This window comes from Hordeum vulgare, chromosome 4H, assembly GCF_904849725.1.
Source record: "Hordeum vulgare subsp. vulgare chromosome 4H, MorexV3_pseudomolecules_assembly, whole genome shotgun sequence".
In the NCBI taxonomy this organism is placed as follows: Eukaryota; Viridiplantae; Streptophyta; class Magnoliopsida; order Poales; family Poaceae; genus Hordeum; species Hordeum vulgare.
In genome coordinates this window covers 240,358,093-240,364,350 of record NC_058521.1, presented here as the reverse complement: position 1 = coordinate 240,364,350, position 6,258 = coordinate 240,358,093, and the positions used below count along the sequence as shown (strand labels likewise).

Genomic DNA, 6,258 nt, shown 5'->3' with positions numbered 1-6,258 from the left:
TGTGCACGTGCAATGCACGATCTCTACCAGCAGTATCATGTTGCAATATTATAATAACCTTCGCCCTTTCACTAAAGCGATTTACAAGGGTCAATGGTAGAAACATACCGGCATCCGGCAATGTCACAAACCCTGGCGTGGCCTTATAGCACTACCAACATGCATTACCATATCTCTACACCTGTTGCTACATATGTCCATGGCGGAGTTATGCCTTTCTTCTTGCCATGTAGCCACTTTTGTCATGTGATAATAATGTGATGTGCTTCTTCTCAACCCATGGGCCATAGACAGTTAAATCGCAGCAAACAATAATTATAGCAAAGTGTTAGACGCAAGTGAACTAAATTCAGAAGGCTTGAACAAATTCATTAAAATGTTCAAGTGCAAAAAAATCTAGCATCAGAAGATGAAATGCATAGTAAAGCATTAAAATCATAATGAAATAACATGAATTCAACTACCTTCAGGATTCCATATAAAGGTTGTTTAATGGACATGATGCAACAGAAAAATGGCAAGCAAACAATATCAGTTCATATGGAAATGGTTACCATAATGAAATAACAATTTTCACGAAAAAGGAGTTCCTTTTTGAGGTACCAATTTTCACTTTATTGAAAGATAAGAAAGGACAACACCGCAATAAACACGTGAGTAGAGAATGACCAAAATGGGGCGCTCCATTTTCCTACATGACGACCTTACTTTATAGAATATCACAGGGTGCTTTATAAAGACAACTACCATATGGGCGAGACTTGTTAAGAGTACAAAATAACATCTATTATTTGTAGGGTGTTTGGAGAGAAAAGCTCACAACCATATGCATTTGACTGTACATCTAGCATTGATGATAGGAACTCCTCCTTGGGGTTCTAAATCAATTCCAAGAGGAAAGGCGTGTGCTTCAGCTCAAATCTCTAGTATCTAGACTCTTTTCTGCAATCACAAACAGAAAATAAGAGAAATATATAAATAAATGTGTTCTTGTTCTCGAAAAGATGTGTGCGATAGCTACCTGATGCTCCAGTTTTTCTCAACAGGAAGTTCCCACTATGAGGAAACAACTAATGATAAGGATGTTCATAGGGTCATTTTGCTTAAAAAGACTACTGTCACAAAATATTGTGTTGTGCATATAAAGGTCCTCGTCTGAGCCAGCAAAGTACATCGGCCAACACAATTTGTTACATTGTATGATCAATTATCTGCTTCTTCACGTATTACCTGGTCATCTCATTTACCGTCGAGGTAGTAGAAAACCGAAGGGCCTTGTATTCTTATATATAATAATGATGAGAATAGTAATGATCGATCATTAAATTGTTAAGAACTTAAGAAATCAGAGGTGCCTGCATTATAAACCTTTGTTCGTCACCATGTTTCAAATATGCCATCTTCACCAATCATGAGGTACAATACCTTTGAATGGTTTGGTGTCAACTAATGCACCAATGATTCAGCAAAAATTAATGTTTCTCATTCTGAATCAAAGTAACAATGACTACTTGTCTAGTATAATCATTTTTCTAAGTCTCGTGGGAAATGAACATAGAAACATAGAAAAATATATCTATGCATTACACGTCTATTGCACTATTAATGCAAAAAGTTTTAAATAAATGTGACATAAAATGTTTATTTCAGTTCTCAAGATAATATTACCCAAAGCTATTTGTGGTTCCTAAAACATGAAGCTGAATTGCTGGCCAATGGAGAAAACATATATCTATGTGTGGTTCTTTCATCAGTAATCAGTCCTTGTGTTTCTAAATCTCTCTAGCAAATAAGTTCAGCTGCATAGAATATTCATACTAATAACACTGAGAGGCAAGAGCAACTTAGCAAAATTATTGTTGGCAAAGAATAATTCTGTACAACATAGAATCTGGAAATCTGGATCCTCTATTTTTACCACTATTAGCAAAAGTAGATCATATCTTGGGTTGCAAATGTTAACAAAGTACTTTTAAGACACAAATTAAAAAGGGTTAATTTGTTAACAAGTGTGGACGCATGCCACAAGATGAATTAATTACTCTTTCTCCTCAAACTTAATAAAGATGCACTACTAATGGGCATATCTTTCCCCGTCTGACACTGGCAGGTCCAAATTATCATCAGTGCTAGTACCAAGTGCACGGGTAAATTCATGCCAATAGATGTGAACTGAAAAGCAGAAAAGACAAACTCACCTGATTGAGCAACAACCTGAAACAAGCTGCAAATGAGGGTGCAAGTATGGCATCATACATGATTTATCCAGTAACGACTGTTGTAAGAACTTCTTCTGAATTCTCTGAGACCCGAAGGGCTATCAAGAACCAATTCCTTCTGATCTAGAAACCCCGAACAGTCTGAAAGGAGATAATCATGTATGTTCTCCAATCCATGTATGATATACAAGCTTCTAACAGACACATTTTAAAAAATTCATGCGAAAATATGAAAGTTTGTAGAAATTACAGAACAACAGATGATTGGAGATAAATTCAACATTTACAACCAAATTTTCAAAACAAGCATAAATTGCACACAACACTACTCAAATGGTTAGGAAGGAAAAACGCGCATCTTCTCTTCCCTTGAATGGTCCCCTACATCTTCGGCATCCTTCCCCATTCTACAACAATAAACAAAAATATGAGGCTAGAAATAATGCAACTGGCCTCATATCCACACAGTGACTGCTATCATCACGATGCGGGTGTTTGCCCTAAATTAGTGAGAGCGAACCGCTGAATCTTTAGGCGATTACAGCCATGTGGGCACTACCATGAATTAGAGAAAATCACTCCCTGAGCGGATTACCAAAATTTTCTATTATATATATGAGAATGCTTGCACTTCCAATATTAATTATGAACAACTACATGCCTTCGTGATCGGCCGATCTTGATAAATGGGCGAAAAATGAAAAAGGTATCTCATTCTCATCCATCTACCTACCTATCTGAAATTTTGAAATCAGCCTCCGCGGTGAGCTTCTCCTGCTCGCTGGCCAGCGGCTTCCCGTGCTCGTTCACCTTGTGCAGCGTCGAGGTCGCTGAGCTTGTCCTTGAAGGCACCTGTAACTCCAAGAGTTAGTGTATGGAAACTACTCAGAAAATGTAGCTTGGTGAGGTCGGCATGACTGTGATGGAAGCTTTTAGCTGAGATGTAATTTCAGGTGTAGTAATAAACTAACAACACCATCGGGGAAGCTAACGGTTGATCCGGTGACTAAACCACACAAATTTATCTTCTTACTCATCATATGAATACGCTCAGCCGCTTCTCTTCTGAAATCGTGAGCAGACAATGGTTTGTTTGGGGATTACCTGGATCATCGTGGAGCTTCCAGTGAAGTTGGCGGCTAAACTTGGCGGAGATAATCAGGGGCACATCAACGGCGCTCAAAGGGAGGAATAGTGGTGTGCGGATGCCTCATTCTCAGCTCCGCCCTAACCTGCTACGGAAGGCGCCGAGGCAGCGGGGAGACGCCTGTGCGCAGGAGCGCGATGGTGATAAGGACCAGAGGGGCGGCAGGGCAGGGTTTCTGAAGATAATATTACCCAAAGCTATTTGTGGTTCCTAAAACATGCAGTTGAATTGCTGGCCAATGGAGAAAACATATATCTATGTGTGGTTCTTTCATCAGTAATCAATCCTTGTGTTTCTAATTCTCTCTAGCAAATAAGTTCAGCTGCATAGAATATTCATACTAATAACACTGAGAGGCAAGAGCAACTTAGCAAAATTATTGTTGGCAAAGAATAATTCTGTACAACATAGAATCTGGAAATCTGGATCCTCTTTTTTTACCACTATTAGCAAAAGTAGATCATATCTTCGGTTGCAAATGTTAACAAAAGTACTTTTAAGACACAAATTAAAAAGGGTTAATTTGTTAACAAGTGTGGACGCATGCCACAAGATGAATTAATTACTCTTTCTCCTCAAACTTAATAAAGATGCACTACTAATGGGCATATCTTTCCCCGTCTGACAGTGACAGGTCCAAATTATCATCAGTGCTAGTACCAAGTGCACGGGTAAATTCATGCCAACAGATGTGAACTGAAAAGCAGAAAAGACAAACTCACCTGATTGAGCAACAACCTGAAATAAGCTGCAAATGAGGGTGCAAGTATGGCATCATACATGATTTATCCAGTAACGACTGTTGTAAGAACTTCTTCTGAATTCTCTGAGACCCGAAGGGCTATCAAGAACCAATTCCTTCTGATCTAGAAACCCAGAACAGTCTGAAAGGAGATAATCATGTATGTTGTCCAATCCATGTATGATATACAAGCTTCTAACAAACACATTTTCAAAAATTTATGCGAATTACTGGAATCACCTTTTCTCTAACACGCATCAAAATTAATGTCATTGTACTGAAATCACTTGAACTTCAGTGTAAAGTACATTGAGACCAGATCCACTACTCAGTGTCTGGTTCAATTCTTATACTGTCACTTATACATTTACAACTGACTTGTTTGCTTGGCGAGCTCGGTCTTGACATCCAAGAAGCACACGCATTTTCAACAATTGATGGTACTCACTGGATGTATTCGTTGTCACTGGTTGGCCTCTTGTGGTATGTAATAACTAACTAATTCTAGCACATTAGAGCACGTCCTTTCTGTTACTACTATTTCAGCATTTTTTGTGGTGGTATATTCTCTTTTACTGCCATTCATAGGGTACTAAATAGCTGCAAGAAAAGATAATGGAGAAATTTTGCAGTTTTGAGGTATAGGCTTATGTCTGCCCTTCTTGTGTCAAGTTTAATACCTCTATGTAATTTAATAATAAGCACTCTACTGTTTGGTTTCAGTAAATTTGCTAAGTTTACCTGAATAATAGAAAATGCAATCTCCTAAGAGTTATCTTGCTAAGTATTGTGCTACAATTCCATTCAAGTCATTTTTTCCCGTTGCAGTGCACGGCCCCTCGCTCGCCCAAACTTCATCAAATCTTTTTTGTAAGGAAGAAAGATCGATTCGTGTTGGAATCGAAGTCATCTACAGCTCTAAGCAGAACATAGGGGATCCATCGATGGAATCTTTCATGCTGCGATGTAAACACAGAACCGACATTCAAGGTGATGAAATTCAGTTGTATATTTTTATCTTTTCATTGTGTAGTTTTTGTAACTGATTTGAAAATCTTCTATCCTTTACTATTTTTATCTTCCATTGATTGTTTTTTGGAGGGGGTGAATTGCAAAGTAATACTAACCTTTGATGTTTGAGGCAGGAGTCGACCACGGCGTGCGAATCCTAGGTGTCGGGACTGCCTGGCCCGGCCACGACTGCCTCGTCGCGCGGCAGGTCAGCCAGGAACTCGTGCGCTGCTCCGCTTCGGCTATTGCCGTCGGCGCCGATGGAAGACTGAAGATGGCGTGGGCGGACTAGAGGATGGCGCCCGGTGGGCTTCTTCCGCAGCAGGTAGCGCCTGGATAGCAACGCGGCGGCCGACACGACGAACGGGAGGAGGCGGGGCGAGCGGCTCGGCGCGGCGAGCGGGGGGAGGCGGGCGACCGGGGCGACGGAGGCGAGCGAGGGGAGGAGGGCGACCGGGGCGAGGCAGGCGACCGGGGCGACGCAGGCGAGCGAGGGGAGGAGGGCGACCGGGGCGAGGCAGGCGAGCGTGGGGAGGAGGGGCGAGGTAGGATACGTGGGGTGGGCAATTAGCGTTAACGAAAACTGTCAGTTTCGTTAACAACGCTTTAGATCCTTGATGATGTAATTAAACGGTTTAGATTGAGAGTTGGATCTGCCCTCTCGTGCTTTTAATAATAAAGATAGAGATAAACCGTGTGATGGTTTTGGCCTCCATTGCCCATCTTAATCGGTGGTGTAGCAAAGAGGACGATGACGACGAAGATAACGCCTAGATGTATCACCCTTATATCCGTTGGTGCAGCCGCATGTTTTATTTTTATGTCTTATCTCTCTACTATTAAAGCAGGATGTGCCGTCGTGATGGTTCAACCTCGCTTATGGTTCGACCTCCCAGCGATCCCACCTCCTATCGATACTTTCCCCACCCACGTCCTTTCACCGATTTTTTTTAATCCCTCCGAAAACCAGTGAAGAGTAAATAAACCAGAGAAGCAAGCAGACCAGAGATAAGGAACCACCTCCTTCATTCGTGACCAACTCCTACGATCGCCAACAGAAAAAAACAACTGCCCAGAACAAAGCAAGTCCACGCACGACTGGAACCACGCTCCAACCGCGGATCCGTTCGCCGCCACCG

General features: G+C 41.4%; 1 long non-coding RNA gene across 6 annotated transcripts; it reads right to left on the bottom strand.

The window, feature by feature from the left end:
- Positions 1 to 2,425: 2,425 nt before the first annotated feature.
- On the bottom strand, positions 2,426 to 5,525 carry LOC123448454. 6 transcript variants are annotated; one of them, XR_006631774.1, is made up of 4 exons: positions 5,236 to 5,525; positions 3,324 to 5,067; positions 2,953 to 3,071; positions 2,426 to 2,626 (listed from the first exon to the last, which is right to left on the bottom strand). It is a non-coding gene; the product is annotated as an uncharacterized LOC123448454 (long non-coding RNA). The 6 variants fall into 6 exon arrangements; XR_006631775.1 differs by having other exon boundaries at positions 3,324 to 4,250; positions 5,236 to 5,524; XR_006631776.1 differs by lacking the exon at positions 5,236 to 5,525 and having other exon boundaries at positions 3,324 to 4,250; positions 4,850 to 5,223.
- Positions 5,526 to 6,258: the final 733 nt, after the last annotated feature.